This window comes from Mustela erminea, chromosome 2, assembly GCF_009829155.1.
Source record: "Mustela erminea isolate mMusErm1 chromosome 2, mMusErm1.Pri, whole genome shotgun sequence".
NCBI lineage: Eukaryota > Metazoa > Chordata > Mammalia > Carnivora > Mustelidae > Mustela > Mustela erminea.
This window is the reverse complement of record NC_045615.1, coordinates 18,231,724-18,256,606: the sequence shown is the minus strand read 5'-3', so window position 1 is coordinate 18,256,606 and position 24,883 is coordinate 18,231,724. Positions and strand designations below refer to the sequence as shown.

General features: G+C 37.4%; 1 long non-coding RNA gene across 1 annotated transcript in view; it reads right to left on the bottom strand.

Annotated features, from left to right (window-relative positions):
* Nucleotides 1–24,883, bottom strand: part of LOC116584299 — a 172,142-nt gene that overhangs the window by 62,299 nt on the left and 84,960 nt on the right. Inside the window, exon 2 of the long non-coding RNA XR_004283145.1 lies at nt 12,383–12,477. This is a non-coding gene — a long non-coding RNA (uncharacterized LOC116584299). The remainder of the gene's footprint in view (nt 1–12,382; nt 12,478–24,883) is intronic.

Below are 24,883 nucleotides of genomic sequence, written 5' to 3'. Positions count from 1 at the left end.
TCTCACAGATGTATAATTTTATCCTACATAGTTAAATCTTATTTAAATTTATTTACTTATTTATCATTTAAAGAGTTAGAAAGAAAATCAAGGGCGTAACTTAAACTTCTGTTAGCATGATTGTTAGCAAAAGTGTTTAATTTGAAATTTCGTGAGATTAAGCTCTGCTTTTTGGAATTAAATTTGCCAGGAAGAAAATACACAACTGAAACTTACATTAACATGATAACAGACGTTTAGAATAAAAATGGAACTTAGGTGATAAAGAAAGAAAAATAATGAGAAATAAAAAGAAACCAGGGGCACCTGGGTGGCTCAATGGGTTAAAGCCTCTGCCTTCAGCTCGGGTCATGGTCTCAGGGTCCTGGGATCGAGCCCCATGTTGGGCTTTCTGCTCAGCGGGGAGCCTGCTTCCCTTCCTCTCTCTCTGCCTGCTTCTCTGCCTACTTGTGATCTCTGTCAAATAAATTAAAAAATCTTTAAAAAAATAAAAAGAAACCAAATAATCATCGACTATGTGCAAGGTGATGAAGCAAAAAAGATTCGGGTTCAAATCCTCTTCTGCCATTCTTATTTAGGCAAGTCAATATAAACCTTCTAGCCTTAGTTTCTATCTTTGTAAGAATTCAATCAGATGTTACATGAGAAGTGCTTATTACAGTAGCTATTACATAGTAAACATTCTGTAAAAAAATGTGCTGTTATTATCATAATTCTTACTGTTAGCCTGTGCAGTAAATGTTCAATGAGTATTGACTATGATGATTACTATGATGATGTAATATAGTAAGATCTTCAGAAAAATAAAATTGAATAATGCTGTTACCAAAATGGCAAGCTGACCTAGCAGAAAGAAAAGAATTAAAAGATCAAATAATAGGAGAATGTTGAGTAGAAGGCAGAAAAGAAAACAGTAGGAAAAGTCTGAAAGTAGATTGGGTACCAAGCAGTTTAGATGAAGCAAGAACTTTCAAAAATGTCTGTAGTTAAGCCTTTCAAAATTTTGTTAAATTTATTTTTTATGAAAATAAGATCTTAAATTACCATTAATATAAAAAATCTTTCCATTCAGCATTTTTATTTTATAAAATGCTTTTATGCATTATCTCTTAGAAAAAAATGATTAATTCATGTTCATTAACATGGAATATAATATTTGTATATACAAAAATAAATATAAAGCGATTTTTTTAAAATTTTTTATTTTTATAAACATATATTTTTATCCCCAGGGGTACAGGTCTGTGAATCACCAGGTTTACACACTTCACAGCACTCACCAAAGCACATACCCTCCCCAATGTCCATAATCCCACCCCCTTCTCCCATACCCCCTCCCCCCAGCAACCCTCAGTTTGTTTTGTGAGATTAAGAGTCACTTATGGTTTGTCTCCCTCCCAATCCCATCTTGTTTCATTGATTCTTCTCCTACCCACTTAAGCCCCCATGTTGCATCACCACTTCCTCATATCAGGGAGATCATATGATAGTTGTCTTTCTCTGCTTGACTTATTTCGCTAAGCATGATACGCTCTAGTTCCATCCATGTTGTCGCAAATGGCAAGATTTCATTTCTTTTGATGGCTGCATAGTATTCCATTGTGTATATATACCACATCTTCTTGATCCATTCATCTGTTGATGGACATCTAGGTTCTTTCCATAGTTTGGCTATTGTGGACATTGCTGCTATAAACATTCGGGTGCACGTGCCCCTTTGGATCACTACGTTTGTATCTTTAGGGTAAATACCCAGTAGTGCAATTGCTGGGTCATAGGGCAGTTCTATTTTCAACATTTTGAGGAACCTCCATGCTGTTTTCCAGAGTGGCTGCACCAGCTTGCATTCCCACCAACAGTGTAGGAGGGTTCCCCTTTCTCCGCATCCTCAGCATCTGTCATTTCCTGACTTGTTGATTTTAGCCATTCTGACTGGGGTGAGGTGATATCTCATTGTGGTTTTGATTTGTATTTCCCTGATGCCGAGTGATATGGAGCACTTTTTCATGTGTCTGTTGGCCATCTGGATGTCTTCTTTGCAGAAATGTCTGTTCATGTTCATTTCTTGATTGGATTATTTGTTCTTTGGGTGTTGAGTTTGCTAAGCTCTTTATAGATTCTGGACACTAGTCCTTTATCTGATATGTCGCTTGCAAATATCTTCTCCCATTCTGTCAGTTGTCTTTTGATTTTGTTAACTGTTTCCTTTGCTGTGCAAAAGCTTTTGATCTTGATGAAATCCCAATAGTTCATTTTTGCCCTTGTTTCCCTTGCCTTTTGCGTTGTTCCTAGGAAGATGTTGCTGCGGCAGAGGTCAAAGAGGTTGCTGCCTGTGTTCTCCTCAAGGATTTTGATGGATTCCCTTCGCACATTGAGGTCCTTCATCCATTTTGAGTCTATTTTTGTGTGTGGTGTAAGGAAATGGTCCAATTTCATTTTTCTGCTTGTGGCTGTCCAATTTTCCCAGCACCATTTATTGAAGAGGCTGTCTTTTTTCCATTGGACATTCTTTCCTGCTTTGTCGAAGATTAGTTGACTGTAGAGTTGAGGGTCTATTTCTGGGCTCTCTATTCTGTTCCATTGATCTATGTGTCTGTTTTTGTGCCAGTACCATGCTGTCTTGATGATGACAGCTTTGTAATAGAGCTTGAAGTCCGGAATTGTGATGCCACCAACGTTGGCTTTCTTTTTCAATATCCCTTTGGCTATTCGAGGTCTTTTCTGGTTCCATATAAATTTTAGAATTATTTGTTCCATTTCTTTGAAAAAGATGGATGGTACTTTGATAGGAATTGCATTAAATGTGTAGATTGCTTTAGGTAGCATAGACATTTTCACAATATTTATTCTTCCAATCCAGGAGCATGGAACATTTTTCCATTTCTTTGTGTCTTCCTCAATTTCTTTCATGAGTACTTTATAGATTTCTGAGTATAGATTCTGTGCCTCTTTGGTTAGGTTTATTCCTAGGTATCTTACGGTTTTGGGTGCAATTGTAAATGGGATTGACTCCTTAATTTCTCTTTCTTCTGTCTTGCTGTTGGTGTAGAGAAATGCAACTGATTTCTGTGCATTGATTTTATATCCTGACACTTTACTGAATTCCTGTATAAGTTCTAGCAGTTTTGGAGTGGAGTCTTTTGGGTTTTCCACATATAGTATCATATCATCTGCGAAGAGTGATAATTTGACTTCTTCTTTGCCGATTTGGATGCCTTTAATTTCCTTTTGTTGTCTGATTGCTGAGGCTAGGACCTCTAGTACTATGTTGAATAGCAGTGGTGATAATGGACATCCCTGCTGTGTTCCTGATCTTAGCGGAAAAGCTTTCAGTTTTTCTCCATTGAGAATGATATTTGCGGTGGGTTTTTCATAGATGGCTTTGATGATATTGAGGTATGTGCCCTCTATCCCTACACTTTGAAGAGTTTTGATCAGGAAGGGATGCTGTACTTTGTCAAATGCTTTTTCAGCATCTATTGAGAGTATCATATGGTTCTTGTTCTTTCTTTTATTGATGTGTTGTATCACATTGACTGATTTGTGGATGTTGAACCAACCTTGCAGCCCTGGAATAAATCCCACTTGGTCGTGGTGAATAATCCTTTTAATGTACTGTTGAATCCTATTGGCTAGTATTTTGTTGAGTATTTTCGCATCTGTGTTCATGAAGGATATTGGTCTATAGCTCTCTTTTTTGATGGGATCCTTGTCTGGTTTTGGGATCAAGGTGATGCTGGCCTCATAAAATGTATTTGGAAGTTTTCCTTCCATTTCTATTTTTTGGGACAGTTTCAGGAGAATAGGAATTAGTTCTTCTTTAAAAGTTTGGTAGAATTCCCCCGGGAAGCCATCTGGCCCTGGGCTTTTGTTTGTTTGGAGATTTTTAATGACTGTTTCAATCTCCTTACTGGTTATGGGTCTGTTCAGGCTTTTTATTTCTTCCTGGTTCAGTTGTGGTAGTTTATATGTTTCTAGGAATGCATCCATTTCTTCCAGATTGTCAAATTTATTGGTGTAGAGTTGCTCATAGTATGTTCTTATAATAGTTTCTATTTTTTTGGTGTTAGTTGTGATCTCTCCTCTTTCGTTTATGATTTTATTAATTTGGGTCCTTTCTCTTTTTTTTTTGATAAGTCGGGCCAGGGGTTTATCAATTTTATTAATTCTTTCAAAGAACCAGCTCCTAATTTCATTGATTTGTTCTATTGTTTTTTTTGGTTTCTATTTCATTGATTTCTGCTCTGATCTTTATGATTTCTCTTCTCCTGCTGGGCTTAGGGTTTCTTTCTTGTTCTTTCTCCAGCTCCTTTAGGTGTAGGGTTAGGTTGTGTACCTGAGACCTTTCTTATTTCTTGAGAAAGGCTTGGACTGCATTATATATTTTCCTCTCAAGACTGCCTTTGTTGTGTCCCACAGATTTTGAACCGTTGTATTTTCATTATCATTTGTTTCCATGATTTTTTTCAATTCTTCTTTAATTTCACGGTTGACCCATTCATTCTTTAGAAGGATGCTGTTTAGTCTCCATGTATTTGGGTTCTTTTCAAACTTCCTTTTGTGGTTGAGTTCTAGCTTTAGAGCATTGTGGTCTGAAAATATGCAGGGAATGATCCCAATCTTTTGATACTGGTTGAGTCCTGATTTAGGACCGAGGATGTGATCTATTCTGGAGAATGTTCCATGTGCACTAGAGAAGAATGTGTATTCTGTTGCTTTGGGATGAAATGTTCTGAATATATCTGTGATGTCCATCTGGTCCAGTGTGTCATTTAAGGCCTTTATTTCCTTGCTGATCTTTTGCTTGGATGATCTGTCCATTTCAGTGAGGGGAGTGTTAAAGTCCCCTACTATTATTGTATTATTGTTGATGTGTTTCTTTGATTTTGTTATTAATTGGTTTATATAGTTGGCTGCTCCCACGTTGGGGGCATAGATATTTAAAATTGTTAGATCTTCTTGTTGGAAAGACCCTTTGAATATGATATAGTGTCCTTCTTCATCTCTTATTATAGACTTTGGCTTAAAATCTAATTGATCTGATATAAGGATTGCCACTCCTGCTTTCTTCTGATGTCCATTAGCATGGTAAATTCTTTTCCACCCCCTCACTTTAAATCTGGAGGTGTCTTCAGGCTTAAAATGAGTTTCTTGGAGGCAACATATAGATGGGTTTTGTTTTTTTATCCATTCTGATACCCTGTGTCTTTTGACAGGGGCTTTTAGCCCATTAACATTTAGGGTAGCTATTGAGAGATATGAATTTAGTGCCATTGTATTGCCTATAGGGTGACTGTTACTGTATATGGTCTCTGTTCCTTTCTGATCTACCACTTGTAGGCTCTCTCTTTGCTTAGAGGACCCCTTTCAATATTTCCTGTAGAGCTGGTTTGGCGTTTGCCAATTCTTTCAGTTTTTGTTTGTCCTGGAAGCTTTTAATCTCTCCTTCTATTTTCAGTGATAGCCTAGCTGGATATAGTATTCTTGGCTGCATATTTTTCTCGTTTAGTGCTCTGAAAATATCATGCCAGCTCTTTCTGGCCTGCCAGGTCTCTGTGGATAAGTCAGCTGCCAATCTAATATTTTTACCATTGTATGTTACAGACTTCTTTTCCCAGGCTGCTTTCAGGATTTTCTCTTTGTCACTGAGACTTGTAAATTTTACTATTAAGTGACGGGGTGTGGGCCTATTCTTATTGATTTTGAGGGGCGTTCTCTGAACCTCCTGAATTTTGATGCTCGTTCCCTTTGCCATATTGGGGAAATTCTCCCCAATAATTCTCTCCAGTATACCTTCTGCTCCCCTCTCTCTTTCTTCTTCTTCTGGAATCCCAATTATTCTAATGTTGTTTCGTCTTATGGTGTCACTTATCTCTCGAATTCTCCCCTCGTGGTCCAGTAGCTGTTTGTTCCTCTTTTGCTCAGCTTCTTTATTCTCTGTCATTTGGTCTTCTATATCACTAATTCTTTCTTCTGCCTCATTTATCCTAGAAGTGAGAGCCTCCATTTTTGATTGCACCTCATTAATAGCTTTTTTGATTTCAACTTGGTTAGATTTTAGTTCTTTTATTTCTCCAGAAAGGGCTTTTATATCTCTCGAGAGGGTTTCTCTAATATCTTCCATGCCTTTTTCGAGCCCGGCTAGAACCTTGAGAATTGTCATTCTGAACTCTAGATCTGACATATTACCAATGTCTGTATTGATTAGGTCCCGAGCCTTTGGTACTGCCTCTTGTTCTTTTTTTTGTGTTGAATTTTTCCTTCTTGTCATTTTGTCCAGATAAGAGTATATGAAGGAGCAAGTAAAATACTAAAAGGGTGGCAACAACCCCAGGAAAATATGCTTTAACCAAATTAGAAGAGATCCCAAATCGTGAGGGGGGAGAAAGGGGATAAAAAGAGGTTCAAAAAGGAAGAAAGAAAAAAAAGAAAAAAGAAAAGAATTAAAAAAAAAGAAAACAAATAAGAGAAATATAAAAAAGAAAAAATATATATATATTAGATAAACTGGTTAAAAAACGTTAAAAAAGAAAAAGGTAAAAGTTTTAAAAAAAAATTTACCAGAAGGCAAGAAAGAAAACAAAAAATGAAAAAGAAAAAAATTAAATTAACTGCAAGACTAAAAAAAATCACAAGGAAAAAGCCATGAGTTCCGTGCTTTGCTTTCTCCTCCTCTGGAATTCTGCTGCTCTCCTTGGTATTGAAACCGCAGTCCTTGGTAGGTGAACTTGGTCTCGGCTGGATTTCTTGTTGATCTTCTGGGGGAGGGGCCTGTTGTAGTGATTCTCAAGTGTCTTTGCTCCAGGCAGAATTGCACTGCCCTTAGCAGGGGCCGGGGTGAGTAATCCGCTGGGGTTTGCTTTCAGGAGCTTTTGTTCCCTGAGCGCTTTCCGTAGAGTTCCGGAGGACGGGAATACAAATGGCGGCCTCCTGGTCTCCGGCCCGGAGGAGCCGAGAGCCCAGGGCCCCACTCCTCAGTGCGCCCTCAGAGAACAGCGCCTGTTACTCCCGTCTGCCTGACCTCCGGCCGCGCTCCAAGCTCACCGAGCCTGTGACCGGTTCAAGGTAACACCGAGCTGTGAGCTTACTATCGGCTCTGTCTCTGTAGCCGGCTTTCCCGTTCCAATACCCGCAAGCTCTGCGACACTCAGACACCCCCGATCCTTCTGTGACCCTGCGGGACCTGAGGCCATGCTGACCCCGCGTGGGCTTCGCCCCGGTTTAGCCTCTGGAGCGATGTCCCTCAGCGGAACAGACTTTTAAAAGTCCTGATTTTGTGCGCCGTTGCTCCGCCGCTTGCCGGGAGCCGGCCCTTCCCCCTGGCGTCTATCTTCCCGTCGCTTTGGATTCACTTCTCCGCCGGTCCTACCTTTCCGAAAGTGGTTGTTTTTCTGTTTCCAGAATTGCTGCTCTTCTTCTCTTTGATCTGCCGATGGATTTTCAGGTGTTTGCAATCTTTAGATAAGCTATCTAGCTGATCTCCGGCTAGCTGAAGTAGTCTCAGCCTGCTACTTCTCCGCCATCTTGACTCAGGATCTAAAGCGATTTTTATATGCCAAACATTTATTATAATATCCTGATTTCCTCCAAGTTATATTGTACTTCAATCAATTTATATTCATATCTTAGAAGTGGGCATGGAATAAAATTATTTTTTGTTAAATTTTTTGTCACAAAATATAAAGGCCTTTGAGGTGGGTTTTTTTTTTTTTTTGGATGACCTCTAAGTCTCTGACTTGGGTAAAATTCAGAGAATTCAGAAGTAGTCTTTTAGTTTCTAGATGATAGAATACACTACTGTCTCCCTCCTTATACAGAACTCAAGATATGATAGAGAACATTTCTCAAGTGATTACATAGTCAAAAAAAAAAAAAAGAGAGAGAGAGAGTGAGAGAGATAAATCTTAGAGAACTGGGAATGATGATTTAGAAGACTATAGACCAAGTCCCTGCTATAGAATGGCAACATCAAGGGAAATTTGACCTGAGCATGACAGAAGAAGAGAGAAAAAGAGGCTGAAGAACAATTTAAAAAGGATGAATTGGAGAACCACAACGGTATCAACCAAGCCATTTTGCCCCTAAATGTACTGACAACCCTGTAGACTGAGAAGCTGCAACGGGAATATCTACCTTCCAGTGGTCAAGGTGCATAAGGCAAGTTGCAGAGCAGTGACCTGGAGGCTGATAACACTATGAAGGAACAGCTTCAGTTTATCTCAGAAAAACACCTGCAAAGGCTCTTCATTATGCAGCATATCTCTCATCAGTTCCTCTCTTTTATTAAAAAATAGCAAAGAACCAAACTCTGGCAAGTAGTTTCTTTTACTACTCCTCCTAGACAGGCTGGTTAAGGAGAGGGAGCTGACCGTGTAGTAGAAAATTTCAGTCACAAAGTTGAGGAGTCAAGAATAAACATATGCTTTTCACTGATTTCAGGGAGAAAGCCATTTTTAATGTGTATGTGGTATATCATTTATGATCAATACCATCAAAGAAAGAAACAAGCAGGAGAATTTACACCTCAGTTAATGGAGGGTCCAAAATTGGACTTTAAATAAATATAGGTAATATTTTGGGGTAGGAAAAGGTAGATATTACCTTGATCCAAGAAAGAAGAAGTAGTAGTCACAAAAGTGAAAAATGTAATTGCTAAATTTGTTATTTAAAAACACGATAGACCAGATGAATAGCATCATGGATATATATGAATAACAAATTGCCAACTAGAATATCAAGCTGAAGAAGAAAAATAAATCAAGAAGCAATGTTAATCAAATACATTATTTGAGCTAAGTATTTTCTAAATAAGAATTGATAGCATAAAAAGGGAAAATCAACAAGGTTTGAAAAAGGGAGTAGAAAATAACAGAAAAAGATAAACATTTTGGGAATGTTTAAACTAATTTATTGTCTCATGGTTCTGGAGGTCTGAAGTCCATAATCAAAGTGACTGCAGGGCCATGCCTCCCTTGAAATCTGGAAGGGAGAATCTTTTCTTGTCTCTTCCTAACTTCTGATGGTTGGCCAAAAATCATTGACATTCTATGACTTGCAACTGCAGTGCTTTAATTTTTGTCTGTCATCACACAGAGCCCCAGGTGTCTATTTCCTCTTCTCACAAGGACATCAGTTATAGCTTGGATTAAGGGCTCTCTCTATTCCAGTGTGATCTCATCTTAAGTATTTACACCTACAATGACCCTATTTCCAAATAAGTTTATATTCTAAGGTACTGGAATTAGGAGTTAACACATCTTGTTTGAGAACACAATTTAATCCATAACATACATATACCATGTTCATGGAATGGAAGAGTCAATATGTTCAGATCAATTTTCCCTAAATTGTTCTATAGATCTAATGCAATCCCCATAAAAATTGAAGTAGCCTTTTTTTTTTTAAAGAAAGTGAAAACTTCAAACTAATATAGAAATGCAAAGGAGCTAGAATTTACAAACAACATTGGAAAAGAATAGTCAGAAGACCTATACTACATGGTTTCAAAACCTAGGATAAAGCTACAGTAATCAAGACACTGTGGTATTGGTGAACAGACAGACAAGTAGACTAATAGAAGAGAATAGAGAACAGAGAAAAGTATCTAATAAGTTTTAGGTGAAATTATTTTTACAAGGCTACCAAAGCAAGTCAATGAAAAAAAGGCAAATTTCAATAAATGGTACTGAAATACCTAAATATTTACGTGGAAAGGTAACTTAATCCTTTTCCTCATACCATACATAAAATTAATTCTAAAAGGATCACATACTTAAATGTAAGAGCTAGAACTGTAACGGCCTTGGGAATCAGTGAAAATTTCTTAAAAAGAATACAGAAAGCATTACATATATAAGATATTACTTTCACGGTCTTGGGAATCTGAAAATTTCTTAAAAAGAATATAGAAAATACTAAATATATAAGATATAATTGTTAAATTTAAGTTCATCAAAATTTAAAGCTTTTGGTTATTAGAAGAAACCACAAAAACCACGGAGTGGGAGAAAATATTTGCAGCATTTATCTGACAGAAGACCTGCAGCCAGAATATATAAAGAACTAAACTTGACAATAAAAAGCAAAAAATAAACAAAAAACCAAAAAACAAAAAAACCATTTTTTTAAAAAATGGGAAAAAATATTTTATTTATTTATTTATTTATTTATTTATTTATTTATTTTATTTGCGTATAGTTGACACACAACATTACATTACTTTCAGGCATACAACATCATGGTTCTACAAGTTTAAACATTATGCTACACTTACCACAGGTGTAGCTAACATCTGTTATCATACAATACTGTTACAATATCATTGCCCTATTATTTATATTGTGCCTTTTAATCCCATAACTTATTCATTCCATAACTGGGAGTCTGTATATCTGCCATTTCCCTTAATCCCTAATAAAGTCTTTTTATAAAAGAAAAAAAGAGCAAAAGAGAAACACTGACAAAAAAAGTACACAAATACCTAATAAGTTTATGAAAATGGAATCTACATCATTACTTGTCAGAAAACTAAATTCAAATGACAAGATAGCATTTTACATCAAGTAATAACAAGTTGAGAAAGACGGGCAATACTAAATTTTACTGAATATGCAGACCATCTGGAACTCTTATATATTGCTGGTTTGGGGGTAACATATTAAAACTGCTTTGTAAAACTGTTTGCCAGTTTCTTGAGCAGTGAAACATATCTCTATCCTATGACCCAACATTCCACTCCTATTTGTTTATCAAGAAAAATGAAGGGGTGCTTGGGTGGCTCAGTCAATCATCTACCTTCCGCTCCTGTCATGAGCTCGGGGTCCTGGGATCCAGCCCCACACTGGGCTCCTGCTGAATGAGGAGCCTGCTTCCCCCTCTCCCTTTGTCTCTACCCCTGGCTTGTGCTCTCATTCTCTCTCAAATAAACAGTCTTTTTAAAAAAGAAAGAAAAATGAAAACATATGTTCACAGAAACCTTCTAAATAAATTTCATACCTGCTTTATTCATAACTGAAAAAACTGCATGCCCAGGTGTCTATCAACAGGAGAATTAATAAACTGTGGAATGTTCATATTATGGCCTATTACTTAGCAACAAAAAGAATGAACTACTGAGTGTTCAATAAATATTAAATCTCAAAACACAAAATACTGAGTAAAAGAAGCCAGGCACAAAAAGTATACGTGGTGTATGATTCTGTTTACATGAAGTTCTAAAATAGGTAATAGAGAACAATTGATGATGATAAAAACCAGAACCATGGTTGCTTCTGCAAGGGAGATTGAGAGGGGCACAATGGAACTTTCTGAAATGATAGAACCATTCTGTGTCTTGATAGGATATAGGTTACCTTTGTATGTGTCAAATTTGATCCAATGCCTCAGTTCTATACACTATACTGTAGGTAAATTATACTCTAGTTTAAAAAAAATAATAAAGTAGGGCTGGAAAAAATAACATAAAATGATTCTGATATTAAGAAAGATCATTGGTGACCTTAGGCAGAATAGTTTCTGGAACACATTAACAAAGCATTCTTTCCTAGACTGTGGCTTACGTGAAAGCTGAGAATACAAAGAGCTCTGAGACAACAGGATGGATATTGTTCAAATGCTGATGGGCAGGAGAGAAGATCAGGAGATTCTTTGGCATGAGATTTTGCCAAATGTGTCAAACAGCAGCATGGTATGGAATTGGAAGAGGGTGTCATTCCCTCCAAAATTAACTACCCGTTGAACAATTTTGATCTGGAGGAGGATTTATCGGCAGATGAAATACACATACATTGAAAGGAATTCCAGGAGTTTATGAAAGAAGTAGCTTTCCCTTCTCTTTGTTTTCCTTTCTTGTCTCCATCAATTCCCAAATCCTATCCACCACTTCCGTTATGTCATGATCAGTCTGAGAGCTCTACGTGGAGCAGGGCGGTAAAGAGTCAGGTTAGATATTCTGATAGGGGAGAGGAGTGCTACAGGACAGAAGTCACACACTGAGAAATGGAGTAAGGAGAGGAAATTATGACAACAACAGGTCATAGCTTGAGATTTTCCCTTTCTTCCCCTTCTCCTTTTCTACAGTTATTTCCCATACGATTCCATTGTTATTATTCAAGTACTTTTTAAACCTTTGCAAGCTCTCTCTCTCTCTCTCACCCTTTCTCCCCTTCTGTTTCCCCTTACCCTCATAACTCCTTCTTTCTTTACTATCTGTAAACAACAATAATTATACATATGTGTGTTAATAGACAGCAGAGAGAAGCATCAACATTTTTTTTAAATCTTTAGGAAAAATCTTATAATTATTTAGTCATCTTTTCATAATTTTGTTCTTAATTTACATTGTGTACAAATCTATGGTCTCATGATCAGGATTTGTACTTACCACCGTATTGTGAGTTTCCTGGGAGCAGGAACTCTGCTTCATCCCCTAATTCATCCCTCTCTGCCCAGCACCTCACTCATCCTTGAGTGGTGTTCCTAAAATGGACAATGCAAGAGTTGCAAAGAAAGCTATATTCAAAAGAAGAAAAGAATGATATCTGTAGCCTCTATGGAAGTGATGCAAATTAAAATGACGGTGAAATAACACTAATATATCCCTAGCTATATTACTAGATAGGTTAGATACCTCTAATATACCTATTAGAGGTGCTAAAAGGAAAAATACTGATGGTACCTAGAGCTCACAAGGGGAGTATGGAACTCTCAGACAATGCTGGTGGGAAAGTATAACATATAGCCATTCTGGAAAACAATTTGGCAGTTTCTCATAAATTTAAACATACACTTCCCATGTCATTCTGCAACCCAACTCCTGCATATTTACTTAAAAGAAATGACAATTTGTATTCAAACAAAAACCTATACATGGATATTTATGGCAGCTCTATTCATAATAGCTAAAATGTGGAAATGACTCAAATGTCCTTCATAAGTGGTTTGTCCAGACAATAGAAGACTATTCAGCAATAAAAAAGCAAATCAGTGACACAAGCAAAAACCTGAGTGACTCTCAAAGCATTTTCTGAGTGAAAGAACCTGTCCCAAAGGAGTACATACTACATCATTCCATTTGTGTGACACTCTCAAAGGGACAAAATTACATGACAGAGAATAGATCAGTGGCAGTTAGGGCTTGGGTGAGGAGGAGGGTGTGACTACAAAAACGTAGCATGAGGAGGATTTGGGGGTCATGGACCTGCTCTGGATCCTGTTTTTTTGATGTTTACACAATCCATCCATGTGTTAAAATCCATAGAAATTAAAACCAAAAATAAAGATCAATTTTGCTGTATGTTAATGTCAAAATAATATTAAAATAATAGTGTATAATATATAATATTATAAATAATAAGTCAAAAACACTGAAGGCATGTAAAGCTTTAGTAACTAAAACTGGAACTATAAGCTAAACCAGACTTCAAACCCTGAGGAACTGCTCTCTACAGGAAGGTCACAAATCATATCGCATCTCTTCCGCTCACAGCAAACCTAGAAATGTGTCCTGATGTGTAATCTGAAAGTTTCAACTGTATCTGGATGTTAGTGTCTGTGAGTAGACAGTTCGGGAATGAGCACCAATTCTTATATACTTGTCATGCCCCCCATAAAGCCTAATCAAAAAGAGGACCGGCATTACCCTAGGTGGTGGTCTGTGCAGGTCATATTACTCACAGGGATTTGTTCGCTTTCTTTCGATGGATCTAGAGTCTAGCTTGCAATGTCTGTGTGAATTCAGGTGGGTTTTTTTTTGTGTGTGTGTGAGCTGTGTGTGCCTGAGCCTGTGTGGTGTCTGTGGTGTGTAAGCGTGCTCCAAATGACTAGAAATGACTAGACACATTCATCATGCTGCACCTATAACTGCTTTGGGACCTTTTTAAGGAGCCAGGACCTGAAGTGTCCAAGCTGCCCTTGCGTTCGCCTGCTGTAGGAAGTCACTATTCCTCCTTAGCCACACTCTGCCAGTGAGGATAAACTGCTGTACTCCAATTTCAGAAACCAAGGATGTTCTTCTGGGGACAGTGTACTTTGGGAGCGCTAGATAAAGGGAGAGCAATGAGTCATCAGACAACAATATCCTGTTGGGAGAGGTGAGGATGTGCCCTTAAGAAGAGTGGCGGGGGAGGGGGGGGGCACACCTGGGTGGCTCAGTGGGTTAAAGCCTCTGCCTTCATTCAGCTCAGGTCATGATCCCAAAGTCTTGGGATCAAGCCCTGCATCAGGCTCTCTGCTCAGCGGGGAGCCTGCTTCCTCCCCCCATCTCTCTGCCTTCCTCTCTGCCTACTTGTGATCTCTGTCTGTCAAATAAATAAATAACATCTTTAAAAAAAAAAAAAAAAAGAAGAAGAGGGGTCCAGGGACATCTAGGGCAAGTCCAAAGGACAGTCGCTGGGAACCACGGTCTGTCTACAAGGGCATGCTTGAGAGAGGGTTAATTTTGACACGTGTTCTCTTCTCTTGGAAAAGAGCTACCAGGCAGCTTAGAAACCACATAGCTCTGTGTTTACAACCAGTGTCTTTTTTCCCTTAGTGGACTTCAGCCCTTCACTGAAGTCTGGGATGCTTCCCTACCCCCACATTAGCGGTGTGTGGTATGGGGAAACGCACAACAGTGAGCAGGAAGAGAATATGTGCACAGCTGCACACGTGCACCAAGGCCACGAAGAGAAGGAGCGCCGTATGGCGGGTGGCCCGTGGTCATGCGGTAAGTGGCCGCCGTCAGCAGAGCCAGAAGCACAGACAGCTGTCAGCGGCTGCCTCCAGGAGTAGACTCGAGACAGGACTCTCTCATTTTCTAAAATTGCAGAGCCGCATTTCTCAAGAGGGTGTCCATAGACCCAGGCACTTATATTTTAAGTGCAGATTCCCAGGCCCCACTTCAGACATGCTGAATCAGAACATCTGGGGGTGGAACCGAGAAATCTTCATTTTAGAAAGACAGCTCTCAGGGAGTTCTCGTGCCGCATAAATTCTGAGATTTTTGTCCTCAAGGTGAAAGTGAGGGTGGGCGATCCCTTGGGCACCTCTTCTCCATTCTCTCCTTCCTTCTTCTTTCTCTTTTTCCTCTTCTCTTTCCCCTTTCCCCTTTCCTCCTTTTCTTCCCCGCCTTCCTTTTTCTCCCCCTCCTCATTCTTAGCACAATTATTATTACCATCGTTACCTCTACCTCAGGAATGAGAGGGTGGGGATTTTTCGACAACAGGCTAAATTACTTATAAGCCGAAGACTCAAAAAGAACTATGAAAAGTGGTATTACCTAGGTCTCCCCCTTTACCCTAATTAGGAATGAAAAGTTGCTGTATTGAGTGCCCCCAAAAGCGAATCCCATTTCCGTAATTAGGGATGCTGCCATGGTGGAAGAATTATTTTATACAAAGTCTTAGAGGAAATCTTTTGTCTGATGAAGAAGTGCCACCTGAGTTATGTGAACCCAGTAAATGTATCTGTCAGCAAGAACAGCAAAAATTCCGTTTACATGTATTTTTATGTGCATTTTCAAAAATTGAGTCTTGTGCCCAAAATATATTGTCATAACACATAAATATTTCACAATCTGGAATACAACCCCAATATTTTTGATTGGTGATACTGTCTTTTCTTTAACATTGTAAGACCCATCGTCATTCTTCTCTGAGTGACCCAGCTTATAAACTTGAGCAGTATTCAGGATAGTTCTACTCCATTTTCAAGTTTAATGTTTTATACTTTTTCATGGTTAAAATATACGCTTGGTCTTGACAGGGAAAAAAGTAATAAAAATATGAAAGAGTTGAACTCGGACAGGGAGGAAAAATGCATCTCTTCTAAATGTGCAGGAGTTCCTTAAGCCAAGTTCAAAGTTGCTCATTATGATATACTTTATCAGTAAGAACATGATTCAGCCGTTGTGTTTAGTTCTCTAAGAAACCTCATGCATTAGAGAAAACTTTTCAAAATCACTTTGAGAGACATTCCTTTTGCTTTAAAATAATGTCTTTATAGGTTTAAAATCTATTGGGTTAGAGAATATTCATTTAGACACATTTGTTTTATTTTAAAATTACATCTGGACTTCGCATAACTTTGACATATTTATTGACTGTCTTCTATGTGTTCCACAAAATATATTTAGTGAACAAATGATTTTTTTTTAAAAAAACACCTGCATATATTGCATGCCAGTCACTTGAAAACTCTTTATCATTACATCCTAAAATTCTCTTTATTCCCATTTTACAGATAGAAATACTGACAGTCAAAGAAGTTAAAAAACTTGCCCAGGCTCCCATACCCAGTGTGTGAAGCAACTGAGTTTCAAGCTCAGGTCTGCATGACCCCAAAGCCTTAACACCCTTAATCCAAATTTGTCCAACTGCAAAGCCTGTGCATTTTAGGGCCTGTCTAATTTTGTGATTACTCTCAGCCCTTGTATGCTACGATTTTACTAAGCTCGTGGCATATTTTGAACTTGCGTTTTTTTCCTAATAAATTCCTGACATCAGCTTCTTGTCTTTGACTTACCTCTTTCTCTGAAATATCAAGTCATGAAAAATAATCAGTTAATTGAAGGTTCCAGACTCATGAATCTATTTTTTTTTTTTTAGTATACTAAATAATAAAATAATTCACACGGACTCGGGGTAGAGAGTGGGGAAAAACAGAAACAAATAAAATTTGTTTAAACACCAATTGCTTTTATTTCAACCCAGCGATTTTGGATTTTAAACCACAGGATAGCTTTTTTTGTCTGTTTAGACTTTTCTTGTTATTTGTTTTTTTTTTTTTTTTCAAAATTTTTATCCTATTCCTTTTTGTTTTGCTTTATGTTTCTTGTTTTATAAGACATAGGACTGATTAGTTCTTCTAAAGGTAGGCTTTTACCATAAGACTATGTGAAAATAATTTACTTATTGTTATTTTTTAATTGGTTTTTACATCTGTTCAGGTCTTTAGATTGTAAGGTTTAGGAGCTCTAAAGTTACTTATTTTTGCATGAAGGATGAATTCTTGCAATAGGAAAAACAATGTATCCCATTGAGATAAGGAATATAGGAAAGAGAGAGGTTCTGGGGAAAGCTCAGACTCAATCAGTAAGCTGCTCCAAGATGGTAAACAACTTCAAAATGGTGTCAGCAAACCAGGTTGTTCCTGGTTGAGGCCATTTAACATTTCTTTTTAACTAGGAAAGTCTAGTTATCCCAAACAATATGTCTCAATAGATGTATGAATGTCACAGTTTCATAATTTTTTTTTGAAAAAACAATGTGTTCTGGTGTTCATTTCTTTTTTTACTATCTGTGTTTATGTCTCATTAGGCCATACAGGAAATCCGCTACTTGTTTATATTGCTGTGCCTTGGGAAAAGACAAAGAGACAACATTTTTTTCTAAAGCTATTTCACATTTTTCAGCCTCTTATTATAACTCTCCCAAAATTATCTTTGCAAAGATTTTTTTTTTAAAGTTCTGTCACTTCAAAAGAGTAGTCATTGACTCAATTTGAATCTCTTGTTAAAAATTGAATGGAAGGAACCAGACCCATATTGGAGAGTTTCACTTAATTTTGTAATAATTTTGGAAAATATTTTCCCTCTACACTTTATTCAGGAGAAAACCTACAGCTGGATCTCAGCAGAAATAAAGTAAAAGCAAGAACAAATAACTTTTGTGATTAATTAGATGCTTATTAAGCATCTTTCATCTAAGGCATTGCTCTTCTCTTTCTGTTGTGCAGACTTCTCTTTTTTTCTTGCTCCTTGAAAACTACCACTTCCTGTCTCCTCCCTAATTGCCTCTACTTGGCTGTAGTCATGTTAGACTTTCACCAAACATAATATACAACCGTATTCAGCATATGTATGCGTGTTTTTATGTGTTTCTGAAATTGCACCTTTTTTCAATTTTTCTTTATTTACTTTTGCATTTGACCCCCTTTAATGTATTTTAAACTTGATGAAGAGAGAAACTTCGTCTTTTCTTGACCTTAAAAACTTGTCTGCATATGGTATTCTCTTCATCCATTACTGTTTGAATTAAAAAACAAAAAACAAAAAACAAACAAACAAAAAAACCCTCCATATTCCTCAATTAACAGAAGTCAAGCAAGGAAAAGAATACCCAACTTATCATAAAAGACTTTATAGTCACCTTAATCACTTGATTGAATTCTAATTTTTTATCATGTTCAGTGTTAGGGTAGTCTTCCAAGTGAGAAGTTATAGGTCCATGTTATTTAGAGCAAATATAAAATTAAAATATAGAATTACATTAGAAATCCATAAGAATTCTGATTTCACACACACACACACACACAATGTGTAGTCAGTCATGGGAGCTTATGTAATATAAATCCTGCTAAAACTTTGCTAGTTTGTTCATTTCAAGATGGATAATGTGTTAGCAATATAATAGAGGGATTTTGTGCCATGTAAACCAAGAATTCAGAATGCAAACCATTGCACCCACAAGATAGGTTTGTTTTATCTGAGCTTGGAAGAAAAGGACCTATGAAAACAAACCAATTTGCTTCCAATCCAAATTATCAACTGGAGATATTCTTCAACAAATACCAGAAACAGATGTGAATGCCTTTTCTCCATGACTGCAAGCCAGTAAATGATTTCTTGCCATTTTATCCCTTTATGATAAAACCTCAACCTCCCATCCACACCAGGAGAGGAAAAACCCCAGAAGAAACTTAATACTATTTGGCTCAATTTTTTTTTTCATCTTCCCTGTAGATACTGGATGTGTTACCAGGTCTCCCAACTGTGGATTCTATACCAACAGTGTTTTTAGGATATTTCCTCATTAGAAGATATTTTCTTCAATCTTCAAAAGGAACTTGCTTTCTGAGTTTTGGAGAGATGACATTAAGCATCTTTCCACTTTTAAAAGGGAGTGGGCTCCTGTAGGAATGATTAGATGTTTCAAAATGACCGAATTTTCTTGTGAGAATGATTTATTGTTCTGGAGTTTGTATTTTCCAAGAGAAGCTAGTGTACTAGCTTTTGAACCTTTGGAAGTATGAGTTCAAATTTGGCCCATAGTAAGCAACGAGCAACAACTTTTGGCCTGGTCTCAAACTATTCTCCGGGTTTCTACATCATCATACCCCACACACAACTCAACAGCATTAACACAACTGAAAACATCTGCTGGACAAAGATTCCAGATTTGGGAAGAAAGGATAGCCAAATACTCCTAATACCTCACTATCAGAAAACCAAAACTTACCACTGATGCTCAAAGGCGAAGTCAGGAACCTATTTGAGATTTACATAGATTATAGGAACCTGGCCAAAGGGTTCTAGAATTCTTTATACAAAGCTGGATTTTTTTTTTTTTTTAATGGCACCATTCACTTATGCTTACAACTATTTGACCACTTGGGTGGGCCCTCTGTGAAACTAAATTTGTGAAGCTATATCTCCTCAAAAAGCACATAGGTGGTAGGTTTCAAATTGGTGTGATTTGGTCCTTGTGGACATACACACAACCACAGATATTCTGGAATGTGGAAAAGAGTTGTGTTTGAAAACACCAGAGGACAGAATGATCACAGTTTAAAACTCCATGAACTCATTTCAACAAATTTCTTGTCTTGTTTTCAGAACCCATTTTTGCCTACATTTCCCATCCTTAAAAAAAAAAAAAAAAAAAAAAAAAAAAAGGCAGGAAAATCTTTGGGCACTTAAATATCAAACCTAATGTCATTTCCTGAGAGAGTATATTTTTGAAGTTCTACATTTGCCTTAAGTACGCAGTCAATTATCTTATGGCAGCCTATGAGAGCACCTCAACTCTCAGCTAAGCTGCTCATAGTTATGCCCATTCTATAGATTATTTCACTTTATATTGTCTTAAAATCCTATAACATATATATATATATATATATATATATATATATATATATATATATATATTTCTAGTTTATGTGAAAGAAAACAATGGTCATCTTTCCTAAGAAATGTTCTTACTTGAATGCATAAGAACAAGTGTACATGGACGTGTGTTTGGGACCAAGGGTAACGTAGAAGAGAGGAGAGTTTGAACTTGTCAAACAGTTTCACCTGAAGGAATATACCAAAAACACAACTATGTCAGGATATTGAAGTGATGCACTGTTGTGTTTGAGGAACAAGCTGTGAGCAGAAGTGCAGAGGTCATAGCAAGAAATGGTGGAAAGATGCCTCATACCACACTTGAATGCCAAATTCCTCCTGGTTAGGGTAACTGCAGAAGCCAAGAGCCATACCTTCTTTTTCACAGATACAATTCAGTCAGAAGTCTGATCCAGAGCACAGAGAAAAAGTCTTGCTGTATCAACATCTGCCCCTTGATGCAAACAAAGTAGGAAGAAACAGAGATATGGAGTAACTAGAGCAATTAGTCCATCAGAGGGTCTCTGGACAAATTCCCGCAGCACCCCAGCAAGCCCATGGATAACATTGAGCCAGGCCCCAAATTAACTGTTGCTGAGTCTTGAGATGTCAAAAGAAGGGCAAGGCAGGCAGGTGATCACAGACTCTAATCGAATGGGGCACATCCTAGCCTCTTGGCAAAACTCTAACCATAAAAACCAAGGAATTTTAGAGCCAAAGAGATAGGAATTATCTAGTCTTATCTTCTACCTTTTTACTCCAGGACACACAGTAGAGGATGGACAGAGCCAGCTGTAGAATTTGGTCCCCAACTTCCAGTTCAGTGCTATTTCCCTTTTGTTGTTGTGCTTGTGTGATTTAGTGGATACTGAATGGGTGAAGACAATGGCAGCCCTGGAGAAGCCAATGGCTAGCGCAGTGTTGGCCTGACATGGCCCTGCACCTTGAGGTTTCAAGTAAAAGGAAGGCCCACAGCCCTAACTGTCTCATCTGCTTATTTCGGTTTCCTCTATGTGTTATTGGAATGTACCTGTTTTCCAGAGCTTTAGGGAGCTGATAAAATCTGTAGTTTAAAAAAGAAAAATATATAGTGAATTTTGAGTGAAGAAAAAGCCGTTTTACAAGAATGGCTTCTCAGAAATTAATCTGCTGGTTATGAGTTTTCTAAATAATCTTTAAATACTTTAAGTTGGGACCAAGTCATCTTCAAATTTTCAACTCCTTGTTATAAAGTAATGATGTCATGTAACAACATTTCTCTGAGTACTCTATAATAATTCCTATTTATTTCACAGTGGTGGTCAGAGCAACAATCAGTAGATGTATACCACCACCACCACCACCGCCGCCCCCCCCACATACAAGAAAAGTGAAAAGAAAGTTTGCTTTATCTGTTTTAGATAAATCACAGAATAACTGCGGAAGAATTTTAAAAGTTTTCCCTAGTCTATAATGACATTTTCACTAGAATGAGGCGAAGTAAAAAATGTAAGAGAATGAGTTTTTGCAAAATGCTAAATTTTCCCTGATAGCCAGCATCTTGACTCCCAGACAGCAAAATGTCATTTCATCTAAGCAATGTAGAAAAGAGCAGATAGTGGATTTGTTTTTAATGTTACACTTGCCAAAATTAAATAATAATATTTCCATTTATTAGTAATTCCACTTAACTAATCTTCCATTTACTTATTAATAAGTGCAATAATAATAATTTTCCTGTCAATCTCATAGAGCTATTGTGAGGTTCAGTTAAAATAATGAATATAAGGATAATGTAAATGAATTTAAGTTTTTAATATATAGTTGCCAACTATTGTTGTTATGACAACCAATTAACTGTGTACTATTAGGGGAAGAGGGAATGATGGAAGTGTTCTAGTTGAGATAAATAGACGTATATTCTAGGCTGTAGAATATATTTAACTCCATTGGTATTATAAATGCTGTTGGGAGGGGTGCATTTCAGTTAAAGTTCATCTGGAAAAGCTTCACGGAGGCTATGCAATCTGAGAATGTTTTGGCTTTGTCTCTAGAGGGAGGAGGAGGTGTGCTTCTCCATTGAGCAGAAACTCAAGTATAACAACAAAGAGATGGAAATAAGCAAACTTACCCTGAAGGACAGTGAGCGACTGTCCAGCTGAAGGAGGAATCTCAGTATCAGAAGTGGGAGATAAGTTTCAATACATTAGGTGAAACCAACTGATGATGGGCAATGAAAGCCAAACTCAGGCATTGGCATTTTCCCTGAAAAACATGAATCATTGACAATTCCTCTGCCAGAAAGGGGAAAGGAGTGGTATATGGAAGTGATATTTATGCACATAATTATCACATAGCACATAGAGGCAGTCTCCTACAATCTGAGGGTAAGTGTAGAAACTGTGGGGGTCTCCTGGGGTCTTACCTTTAGGAGACTGGATGAGAAACGTATACAGCAGAAGTGTAGGAGGGCAGATGTAAGAATTAACAGACTCGGGAATATAAAGGGAGGAGAGAATTTCAGAAAGCGCTTAGAACCATAGTTTAATGTGTGATGATTTTTTAGAAGGTTTCTAGAACTCCTGTAGCTTTTACAATATACCAATTCTCTGTCATACACAAGTCCAACTAACCAACTCTTGATATTCAACACCTTCTGTGTACCTTGGCAATAAACATATTCTCCAAAATACCACATATTTACTCAGGTGAACAAACACAAAAACATTGCTAGTATCTTTCTCCCCAGAAGAGTATTTAGAAAAGATATATAAATGAAAGACTAAATTATAATTATCCCAAGTCTTTTCATCTCCTTTAATCCTTTTTCTTTCAAGTAATGAGAAATAGCAGGTACACCTGCAGAGACACTAAGATGGGACGTAGAAGACCTGAGTTCCTGCCCTAGTTCTGCCACTAATTAGCTGAGAAGAAAAATCATTTAATCTTTTCATGTTAGTTTCCTCCTTTTTAAAATTATGAGGTTAAAATATGTTAATCTCTAAGGTTTATTTTTAAATTACGGGGTTAAACAAGTTAACCTCCAAAATTTTTTTTTCACCTTAACATGTCCTGACTGTATTTTCTTGGTCTTGTGACACTGTAGTGAGTTTCTGACTACTTGGTCGAGGCAGTCATAGATAGAAGTATTTTGGAAAAAAAGAAATGAAGCTGTCTATAAAACTTTGAAAAACAGCGACTTTTATTTTTTTAGTTTTGTATAAAGCTATTTTTACAGATTGGTTTCGACATTATTTAGGAGATGAAACCCATGGAATTCACTCTTCTAAATAAAATAAAGTGCTAAATCTGATTTGAATCTTTGGAGACAGATGATAAAGGGAAGAGAGAATATTTGCAATGAAATGAAGTATAATTCATAAAACCCAATTGTTGTGAAAATCATCAAGTTCTTGCTGCCACAATTTCTGTTTACAAGGTATCTTTCTATTCAGGATATACACATACAAGCGTGTGTCTACGCAGGTACACACACAGATGTACAGAAACTGAACAGAGTCAAAATGTGTATGTGTGTGTGTGTGTGTGTGAGAGAGAGAGAGAGAGAGAGAGATGTGTGTATCATAGAAAATAAAATCAAGGAGAGTACCCTTCATCCTTGGAGACATGAGGCCCATCAAACTTCTGGATAAAGAGAGAATAATGTTCACCAAAGTTTTCCTTCTACTGAGAAAAATAAAGTCAGTTGTTCATGTACTGCAGGTATTAGAGTTTGAGGTACAATTTCAAACTCATAGTTTCCCTTGTTTTTAAAGAGAACTTAATACATTTTCCAAATTTAGACTCTTAAGAATGTATTGAATGCTTCTTAGCCCATGAGAAATTGTTCTCGGAGTATGACCGAATCAAAAGATCAGAGATATAGTTGATAATAAACTACATTAGAAGATGTATTTCTGTTGTTACTAGGTGGGCTTTGTGATAGTTATTTAAAGAAAGACTGAGCACCTTGAAATGCTTAACCTGGAGCCATAGTTCATGGGAGCTAAAAGGTAAATATCTAAATAAATTTATCACATTACTTTCATGACATTGGATGCAGTTTGGGGCCATGCAATTTAAACTGATAGAGGTAACTTCAATTGGATTAAGAGGAAATGGCTGCAGGCATCTGTGAGAAATAGGGAAAAACAGATTTTTTTCCCCCCCAAAGCCTTGCACTTTTCAGCTCTGGTACACTGAGTGAAATATGTAGATGTTCCAACCTACAGATGACCCCCATGCTCCCAGCTATGGGTTGGGCCTGGAGCCTTCAGTAGGCAGGATGCAGCCTCAAAAAACTTATCCACCCAACCCAATGTGTGGTACAAATGTTATCATTCTCTATGTGTTCTATCCACACAGATGATTGGGAAGGACAGGTTTAACCTCTACTTGAGAAATACACCGGAAACCCTACAGGCCCATATTCAGAAGATAAGCACAAAATATCAGCCAAATAAACATTTGTTCTACCTCTTTCTTAACATCTGAACATCCTGAATATCTATGAACATCAGGTTAGTGTACATTTGAATTAGCTCCAAGACACTAAGTGTCACCTAGTAATGGGACCAGCTACTTTCATCACTCACAGTACAGAACAATAAAGCCATCTCCTGATGCCAAAGATACCACACTAAGCAGAGTCTTGTAGCATCAAGCATAAAGTCTCCTATGAAATAGGAGTTGTTGAGCTGTGCATGAAATCTTGCCTCATGTGCCACACATGTTCCAGGAAAGCCATGACTCAGAATCCATCCACATTTGCTCATTGTGAGGGCTGCACGTCTCGTCAGCTGATAACTGGAACTCTGATAGGAACTGGTTGGAGTAGCAACTAGAAGGGTGAAGATCTGAGTTGTTTTCTAGTCGCAAGCTAGTATCCTGAGCGTGTAGAACACTTATTAATAATGATTACATTACAAGAGCACATTTTCCATTTCTCCATCAGGAAGATTTATGAAGCTGTGTGGTCATGCCTCGTAGCTGATGTTTCCAATACAGAATAATCTAATTTCCTAGTGCAAATCACACTGATGT